Here is a 10,464-nt window from a genome sequence, read left to right as displayed (position 1 = left end):
GAAACATAGACATTTGAGAACATATAAAGACCTTTCTTATCACTACTATGCAGATGACATCTACGCTATATATATCTCCCTTAAGCCACAATGTGTTCCTAGACTTAAAGGTTGGCTGGCTGCCACTTTTCTCCAACTTAGCGAAGCTCATGGAAACTTCAGGTTTCCTTACCACTAAATTACTTTACTAAAAGTTCTATGTGTAGGTTTAGACTCAGTCTTCACTTTGAATGCTTGTGTTAAATATCTGGCTTGGTGTTGTTTTTATGACTAATAGAGATATCATCGTGTCGCGCCTATATTTCATCACATCTGGGTTATTGATTCATTTTTCATTTGTCTTAGCAAAGCTTCATTGAGACATATTTTCTGTGAGACTTCTCACTGAGTCTTCTAAGCACCTAAAGGTCACTGACGCTCCACATTAACTACAGAATCCACTTTAACATTTCGGATTTGGCTTTTAGAGCCCTGCATGAAACAGCACTACTGTACAACACATTTTCATCCCCAGCAGAGGTCATGTGACCAGGGCCTGCTGGCTGTACAGCACAAGACTGAGAACTAGGAGGCTGAGCTTTGATAGCAGCAGAAACTCTGAAATGTGTGGACTCCATGATCTGGAATCTTTTTACACTTAGTTTTGGGTAAATGTTTGTTTTGTGTTGTGAAGCACTTTCTGGTATTTATCTTCAAAGGCGCTGTAAATATGTCTTATCTGAAACATTTTGGCACAATAAACTTTTGTTCTCGGAGGGATTTCTGCTTCTGATCACTGATGTGTTTAATAAAAATGAGTTCACCATCGTTTGGGATTTGGACCCAATGTATTACCGACAGATAGCTTAATAGATAAACATGGTGCTGCTGTGTTAGAGGTGGTAATCTAAGAAGCAGCTAAAGCAAATCTGTCCTTTTTATTTATTTATTTTTGCACATTTACAGTAAACTAGCCCTTGCGCCACGGGGAGGGGTTTCCACATTGACGGTGACGTGACGTCACCGGCCAGGGCTTTCCTCCATGACGTCAGGGGGCGGTGGGGCGGTAACCAGAGAGCGCGAGGCGACGCGGAGCGAGCTGCGGAGATTAGAGTTTTTGCGCTGCGCTCCTGGGGCGCAGGAAAATCAGAGTCCGCCGTCACCTGCCAGGAGACCCCCCGCCGAGCCCGAGAAGAGAGACAGAGGCTGGCACGGTAACGGAGGACGGTTTACACCCAGACTGTAGATCAGCGAGCCAAGCACAGGAGCACCGAAGCGGCCGCCGCATCGCTCCCCAGCCTCTCCTGTGGAAGAAATCCGGTCCTGAGCAGGGTGAGTGTCCGGTGATGAACCCTCTGCTGCATGAGCTGCTTAACAGACATGTCACGGATTTAAATGTGTCTCTTTATATTTGAATGTATGAGATAAATAAAACAAAACTGGCCGTAGATCTGTTTGCCACTAAAATAACTGTTTTCTGAATGGTCATTCAAAAAGCCTGATAGTCACAGGTGAGCTCAAAGCAAACCATCCACGTTTTTGGAAAAATCTCAGTCATGTAGGCTGTTTAAATACAGCGAGGACGAGCCCAGCTGCTGCAGTGTAACCCTAAACTATAGAAGCAGAATGTCCAAGTCATCCTGAGAGTTAAAACGCTGCCCTGTCTTTGCCTTTAAAACACATTCCTGTCTGTTCTGCCACTCCCCGGTCACTCTGCTCTAAGGACACTGTGTATTTTCCATAAAAGATGGGAAAAAATACATTAAACATGACCGTGAAAACGAAGCTGGCAGCAGAAGCCTTACATGATAATAAAACGCAGTGTTAGAGGAGGTGTTACAGAAGCTTAGAGCTCCTCAAACACTCCTCACAGGAATATGAATATTTATGTTTTGGGGGCTTTTACTTCTGTTTCAGGCCAGATTTTCTGAACCGCCGGGGTGTGGTGACCATCACCAGCACCCCAGTGTAGGGTTTTCTGAAACGCTCAAACTAAAAGCAGCACAACCAAATACAAGCGAGCCAGCACGAACCGGTGCCCTTGCAGATGTTATGAATCAGATAAGGAGTTGAAATGAGTTGTAAATAATGACATGGTTCAGTTCTGATGTTGGGATGAGAGCTCAGGCTTAATGAGGTGTTCCCGTTTGTGTCACGTTTCCATATAGTTATTTGACATCCTTGTAAATAGTGTTTAAAGGCTTAAAGAAAAACTCTTTAACTGCCGTACTGGTCTTGGTGAATGACACATCAAATAGTAGATTTGCTTAGATTTACAGATTGTGATGGTGTTTCTTTTTTATTCCAAGTCACCCCTTAAATAACCAATACTAATATTTATCTTTTTATGACTGGAGTGCAGGTGAGTCAGCATGATGAGTTTGTTTTGATTCTTTGAATGTGGCATAGACGTGACACAGTCTGTAAATCTGTCTGGCTGGTTTTCGTAAAGTAGGCCTGTTATCACTGTTGACCGGGCCTTTTACTAAACAGGAACTATTTCCTGCACATTGTTTTTATTCTCAGCGTGTATGATTCACATGTCAAAATGATTTTCACGTAATACGCAGCCTTTGTGCTTCACCTCAATCCATCATCTGCCTTTAAGACAACTTTCTTGTGATTGGCTAGCCCTCGTAAACAGAAGGTTTTACCAGCAGGTGGGTGAAGCTGCTGGGATGATAAACTGAGCATTTAGAGCAGTTTGAAGCCTGAGCTTTTGGCTCACAGGGATCAGTTGTACTCTTTTCATGTCTGTTATGCAACGAAATATTTATAACACACAATAAGGAAAAGCATAAAAACAAAGAGGATGCGTAAAGTCAATTAATAGTCAATTATTACCTCTCCCAGAGCGTGATGATACCTTTGAATGGCCAGTGCTGTTTTGTTTTAAGGTCACATTTTGAATACCTTTCCCCATCCTAGAAAAAGGCAATATAGCCAGGATTTTTTTAATCCTTATGTTATATCAGATTAATTTTGTCAGTTAACCAAAAAAAGGGCCAAATATCAGTTAATATCATTTAATAACAGGTTTATTACGGTGAACCTGTAAAATTAATAGCAGGAGAAAATGCCAAAAAATGCATGTTTGACATAGTTTGAGGCCACTAGAGTGCGCTGACAAATGTATTTTTACTTCTGTAAAACGTTTTAAAGTCAGTCTAATTGTTTTTAAAATTTCAAAGATCTGTATTGACCTCGAGAAGCACATTCTGTTCTCTCTATGTTTGCGTGGGCTTTCTCCAGGATCTCACATGTAGAGTCCATCAAAAAAAAGTACATGGGTAGTGTAGCCGAGTGCTGTTTTTAACTGTGGTTGTGGATAAGTGGAACTGGGCTGTTATCATTTTATTTAATGGACTGGACCAATGTGTAGTACTTTGAACACATCTGTTTAAGGAACTGTGCTTAAATTTTAATCTCTAATGTCTCGGTCTTCAGCTTGTTAGCTTTAAATGTTTTGTTTAACAAATCTATTTGCATACTGAGCTGCCTGGAAGCATCTCCAGAGACGTTTTACAGGACAGGTGCAGCTGTAAAAAAAAAAATCAGTTATAGAACATTATTAAAACATTTAACAGTCTTAAAATTTTCACTGAAAAAGCCTTTCAAAGCAATAGGTAAGGAATATGATGTCATCTGAACCAAACTGCATTAAGCACAGCATATTGTACGAAGAAGTGAAGTTAAAAAGTGTTACAAGTGACTATATTTGGAGTACGTGGTAGAGGATTACCTCATCCACAGGAGTTTCAAGTTTCTGTGCCATTACGAGTTTCAGGTTACAGACAATAGCCGGGAATTACACCCTCAGATGGACTGTGTGTGTGTGTGAGCTGTTTCCTCTCTGAAACCTGAATCCACTCATTCAGTTTACTACTACTGCCGCTCGCCCCGTCCCTCGCTGTGCGTGTCTCAGTTTGTGTGTTATGAGGAGATGCATAGGAGCTCAGAGGTTTCCTCTCAGTCACTGCAGCGGCTCTCGGCCTCACATTAAACATTCAACAACTCAGCAGTATGGCTCCTGAATGCTCCTCTAATTATAGAAGCTCCCAGCCTGATTCTCTCTACCTCCACCTTCCACTGCATCGCTCTGGACTCTCAGTGTACTTTATGTGTGTGCGTGTGTGTGGGAGAGGTGTTAATGAGCGTCAGTGGGAGAGAGAGAAAACTCAAACTCTCCATTTGTGTACCCATCTGCCTCCCCTGCTTGAATCCCTTAAGAATATCATTTTATGTGTTTCCAGATAGATAGATATTAGTCACTAAGACAGTATTTGTGGTAACTTTATCGAGCAGGGCAAATTCTTCGTTAGTCATTTCTTATAAATTGCAGTTATTACTCATCACTGCTGATTTCTGTTCTTTGCCTGTCGACTGATTTATAGAAAATATCCGGTGTTAGTGTGAAGTAGAGCCAAAGTCAGTCAGCTAGCTAGTAAATTTGTCCATGAAGAGAATCTAACTGGCAAATATTTTAAAAATGATCAAATCAAAATGCAAAAATTTAATGGCCAAACAATCAATCACTTAATTTGTACAGTATACTGCAGATAAAGAGAAAAGCGTTGTTACTATAGCCCTTAAGGCACTATTGGTCACATTTTCTAGCACGTTGTGGAAGCACAAGCTGGGTTTTGGTGTTTTAAAAAAAGTGCGTATAGGAGGTGGAAACTGTGAGATTTTTTGCCACTGATTTGTTTTCGTTCCTTTCTGAAGGTGTGAAATAAAGAGAGGAGAACATTTAAATCAAGCACACAAAAAGATTTACTAACATTTACAACTGCAAATTGTGCCGATATTTAATGCCAACAAAGCAGCGCAGCTTCTGAAACTCACCTGTAAAACTAGCCACACCTATGAGTGCTAATGGGAGACTGTGCTCACACACCTTGGCATTAGTCTGGTTGCAAAGATCCAAAACAGATAAAACCACAAACTACAATTTAAAAAAAGAGTGAGAGCTAACTAAAACACTACTATGTACTCACAAAACTAACAAAAATAAAATGTAGTTTTATTTTTTGTCATATAGGGTGAATAGTCAACCATTCCAAGCACAAATCTTTTTGTTGCAGGAATATCTACATGAAGTGTTTTATTTCTATTGTATTGTCTAATCTGAGCTTCAGAAATCTTACCACCCACTTTGCAAATAAAGCTAAAACAAAGACTAAAAACTGAGCAAAACTAAACTGAAACTACCCACACTGGAAAGTAACTCAAATCTAAATATAAGACATAAAACTAATGATAAACTAAGTAACTCTGATTTCCAACACCCTTGGTTCGTATTTCGCAACGTTTCTCCTTCTGGCTCTGTTTTGGTCTCCACCACCTCCTGAGAGAATGGGTAGCAGTGTGGCTGCTAGCTAGTTTGCTAGCCAATTGCAACTAAAGTCAAACCAAAACAGTGACTCTGAAGGCTTCAGATCCAAAACAGCAGCTAAAAAGAAGCTAAAACACCAGCTTTAAATATTCAGGTTTACTGTACAGTCTTAACCTTAAAACCATATCTAAACATTTAACCACAAAGAATAATAAACCAAGTAGCTATTAAAATGAATCTCATGCCTGGTTGCTCTCATTATCAGGTTATGTCTGTACCAAAGTCCCAAACTGATGCCTAACGTTAATTATCAAATGTATGACACTAATAGTTCCTGAAACAAATTATTCTGCATCTTCAGTAATCAGTAACAGGCCTTAGAGACGGATTGATAGAAAGATTAGAGGCACAGAGTGAATGCAGCAGCAGTAAAGTGCTGATATGGAAAGTGGCCAACAGCGTTGTCCAGTTCCAGAGAAAAAGGGAGTGGGAACAGAATAAATAGATGGCACAGCTTCATGCGGGTGATTCAAATATTTTATTCTATTCAAATTCATTTCACAGGGAAGGAAGCTCAACTTTTTAATCTGCTTCTTGTTGTGGTGCCATGTGAATAGATGACCTTTTTAAAATTTACCTGAAGCTCTCTTCATTAATCAGACTTTCTGTAATTCACGGGATGCAGAGTTTGTCGTCTGTTTTAAGATGTTTCTTTTCTTTGTCTTTGAGAGTTCTGACTCTCTGTGTTAATCCAAAATTCAATAAAAATATCAGTCATTAAAAAAGAAAGCAACAAGCTTAGGGTGAGCCAAATTTGACAAGCTGTTTGTAAATGTTCTCAGGGGAGAGGCTTATATAAACACACACACACACACACACACACACACACACACACACACACACACGCGCACACTCTAATAGTATGCAGGTCTTGTGTGTGTGCTCGTTTCCAAGGAAGAGGCTGTACGAGCTGCATTTCCACAGAATATTATCCATTATCAGCATCATCGCCCAGCTCATTCTGCTTGGCTTACAAAATAAAACTGATATAAAGATCATGTGATCTTCATCAGAAAATGCTTTTTAGAGAAATGTGACTTAGTCTCTCTGCAGACCTTTTTGCACTTAAAACCCTTACAGTAAAACTAGGTGTTTAAAGTAAGCGCTCATTTTCTTTTGAACGCAACTTAAATGAAAGCGAAACAGTTTCATTTTTTTTCAGCCCACGCTGAAAAAAATTGCCAGCTAATCTTATCAGCGCACAATCTCTTTCAGATGTATGCAATTGCTGAGGCGTGGTTGATTGTGAAATAAAAGTATGATTAGTGATACAAAGTTGCACGTAAATAAAATTAACAGTGTGAAATAATCACTAAATGTGACAGACTAGAGTTTTGGCAGCAGTGAATTTATTGGTGTTAACATTTTAGTACATTTTTAAATGATATTCAGGGTTTTTTTGTACTATATATGAAGCCAAAACATGCTAGGATTTTAAAAGCAAGACTGTCTAGTTCCAGATCCTTTAGGTTTAAGCATGATTTTCTCGTTAACAGTTAAAGAGGGCAGGATGGTGGTTAGCACTGTTGCCTCACAGCAAGAAGGTCCTGAGTTTAAATTCAGGGTCTTTCTGTGTGGCTGCAATGTTCTCTCCGGGTACTCCGGCTTCCTCTCACACTCCAAAGACATGCAGGTAGTGGGGTTAGATTAATTGGAAACATTAAATTGCCCATAGGTGTGAATGTGAGTGCAAATGGTTGTCTGTGTCTATGTGTTAGCCCTGCGACAGACTAGCAACCTGTCCAGGGTGGACCCTCCCCTTGCCCCAAGACAGCTGGGATAGTCTCCATCTTCAACACCGCTGTGTTGGCTTTTTTCAGTCAGAAGTGACTGCTGGTATGCTTGGTTAACAAGCTACATTTATAGTCTCTTATTGTTCAACACACAAACAACGTACTAGAGTTTCACGCAGGAAAACCTGAACCCGACTTCTTGGAGAGGCTGAACCAAACTGTAGTGCTTTAACTGCTTAAAGACAAAAAAGAGACCATCCATACGGCCCGAAACCAGTTTATGTACCGGAGTGTAAACACGCTTTAATGCTGTACAGTTGGCCATGTTAGCATGGGAATCTTGGGGATTGACTTCTTTCTGGGGACAGCCTCCAGGGCCCACAGGGGCACTACAGTTTTTGGCACTTCCGTGTTGGCTTGGTTTTTTAGCCCTGGAGGCTGCCAGCCCTGATATACATACCAAGCATGGAACAAGATAAATTTCCTGGCATGACTTTCATGAAGTAAAATGGTAATGACCCATATAAGTCAGTTTATATTACGTAACCTTTATATCTTTTATATGTAGTTATATTTCTAAGCTATCACAATTAAGTTAATCGATTTGTGCAAAAAGGTTTTACGGGTTTATCTCGGCCACCTTGTGGTCATGGTTGCTCTGCCCCGTGATATTTTTGTTCACGTACCCAACAATTTCCATCTCCTTAATACATCCAGATCTTCACCTCAGTGAGGCTAACTTCTATTCGCTGATAAAGACATCATTTTCTTCTTTTACAGGTGTTTTAACTGGAATTTTATGAGACACTTTTATAGTTGTGAATGACAGGAAGCTCATAATGAAAGAGAAATGGTTGGCATTTAAAACATCAACCAGGAATCACTTAGTCGTTACCAAAACTAGTTCTTGTATTTCCCATGACCGTCCTCCTGCAGGTTGCAGGTGTGAATACTTGAATGTTTGACGCTCATTGGGAACAACAGGTAGTGGCCGTTGTGAATAACTATAAAGAAATGATTTGTGCAATGAGGCAAACAGCGGAAAGAAGTTGAGTATGACCAGATGGCCGTGATTCAGCAGTAAAGTATGAGGTCGTTATTATTATAACCCTGATGAGCAGCCATGATATCTAATCGTGCTAATCGTGCTCCGAAGAAGCAGCCTTGGCCGATCGACCGTGACGGTGTTTTTTGCTTGACTTCTTCTTGTGAAGGAACAGTTAGACGTTAGTCATGTATGGAAGGCCACGAGCGCCAAAATTAATTAAATAATACATTTTTAATGATTTAATATTGAATAGAAAATGTCTTAAATTAAATTCATTATTTACCAGTTTTATTAATTAATAACACATTGAATTAATTTTTTAATGATGTATTTCTTTAATTTGTTTTGGCACTCATGGCCCTCCACAGTGGTATGCATGTGCTGCTACTATGGAGGTCTAAACGTTTAAAGTGTTTTATTTTTTCGACATCAGGGCTTTACAGTTGATCTCTCACTCGCTCATTCGCCCATACAGCTGTGCAGCTGACATGCAAAGTGCTGTCTTACCAGTACCCTGGGAAATTTTGGCATGTGAAGCGGGACCCGAGATGGCCCGTGCAAACCATTAATAACAATAAGGGTCAAACTGTGCATAACAACAGAAGAATGACCACTTTACTGCCAAGTTCAACAAAGCATTTATGAAACAATAAATAATGGGTCACATGCTTTTATTAGCTGCATTCTTCGAAGACACTGATGAAGACGTAAGTTCCTCCTAGAAGTTCTTGCACAAGTTCACAGAAATTCAGCGTTGTGCTGCAGTTGCTCTGCAAAAACACACAGAGGCATTTTTACAACAGGGCCAGCTAGCCTATTAGCTGATTGATTCTAATTAGCTGTCTTCTCTGAAGACACACAGGCACACACACACATCGTGCATTATTAGCTGCTGGTTGAGAAGGGGGACCACCTGTTCCACTCCTGGCCCCCGCTCTCAGATTAGCAGGGCTTTACTCGGTATCACTACAAACAGGATAACAGCCTGAGCCGAGCTGTTTGCTCTCTGCGGACTTTCTCGTGTTGTCATCAGTCGGTTTAGACTGCAGCCTTTTAGCTGACGCTTTTATCCGAACCGATAAGATGCCTTCGAATGAGCTGAGCGCAACAACAGGATAATCAGTTTAGGCTGATTTGATGTGTTTCGTGAAAGACTGGAAAGAAATGTTAAGTGGCGTTTGCTTTATTGAGGTTGTGCTTGGTGGCATATTGAATCTGCCGCATGTGTGTGTTTATATATTTTAGAATCTGGGAGAGCAGGAGGAAAACATCCATCAAAGGTCAAAGGAGGGGCTGCCATAAGATCGCCCCTATATAACAATTTTTAATCCATAGAGGATGAAACTCTGTTCCTCAGGCAGATCTGCAGCTGCACAAGAGGAATGAGCCAATGAGAAAAAGAAAGATCAGAGTCAAAGCAGCCTGACATTTTTCTCTGGAATCAGCAAAGACAATAAACTTCAGTCAAGTTCTTAGGAATGGGAGGGTTTAGGCACTTTGGCTGAAACCCAGAGTGGAGGAGAGATGTGTCTTGTAAACACAAAAGGCTGCAGCCTGTCACGTCATTACTTAGAAAGCTCTGCGGTTAGGTTTGCAGTAAGGTAATTTATATAATAATGGAGGGTTTTTAATACTACTTTACATAGAGTCAAATTAATATTTTGCTTCATCACCATTGTTGTTTGTGTAGATATTAATTTACTGGCCATGCTCAGATCATTACTTACCTCAGTGCTGTATAGAAACTCATTTTGTTCCCACTTAACAAATAAACATGGGCTGAATAGTCGGCTTTTTCCCCATGCATGCATGCCGTCGTACACCACTAGGACTCATTTAAACTAAGTGTTTTTTTCTAAGCTAATTTTGTATTGTTGATAAAGCTCGTGTGTTTGATATTATAATGAGCTTCAGGAGATTGCAAGCTAATGCTCTCCCAGCACCGGACCCAATCCCAGATAAATGGGAGAGTTGCATCAGGGAGGGCATCCGGCATAAAATCTGTGCCAAATCAAACAAGCAGATCCATCCACTGTGGCGAAGCCTTGGGAGCTAAGAAAGCAGCTGAAAGTTATTATAGTTAAAGTTTTTTTAGTGATACAACAGCAGGCTAATAGTTTATTTGGATTTTTTTTAAAGTAAATTATCGTCTGAAAATGTGTGCACAACATGTTCTAAATGGGAACACTTCCCCAATCATGTAATACAAGTCCTTCATGTACAAAGCTCCCTAAATGTATATGTGTTTGCCCCCGGTTGTAGATTAAACTACTGAAACCACAAAAAGTATAATTAGTTTCAGTTTCAGC

The 10,464-nt window shown here is 40.3% G+C and overlaps 1 protein-coding gene across 1 annotated transcript in view; it reads left to right on the top strand.

Annotated features, from left to right (window-relative positions):
• Nucleotides 1-1,045: 1,045 nt before the first annotated feature.
• The window catches only part of rnf19b (ring finger protein 19B), a 40,544-nt gene continuing 31,125 nt past the window's right edge, over nucleotides 1,046-10,464 (top strand). The window contains exon 1 of the mRNA XM_086279985.1: nucleotides 1,046-1,311. The gene's annotated coding sequence lies outside the window, so the exon portion shown is untranslated. The remainder of the gene's footprint in view (nucleotides 1,312-10,464) is intronic.

This window comes from Aulonocara sp. 'chitande type north' Nkhata Bay, linkage group LG22, assembly GCF_057382095.1.
Source record: "Aulonocara sp. 'chitande type north' Nkhata Bay isolate Kocher_YH1m ecotype deep benthic linkage group LG22, A_spYH_male_GT1.1, whole genome shotgun sequence".
Lineage (NCBI taxonomy): Eukaryota > Metazoa > Chordata > Actinopteri > Cichliformes > Cichlidae > Aulonocara > Aulonocara sp. 'chitande type north' Nkhata Bay.
The sequence above is the reverse complement of the archived record's forward strand: the minus strand, read 5'-3'. Positions and strand labels throughout refer to the sequence as shown.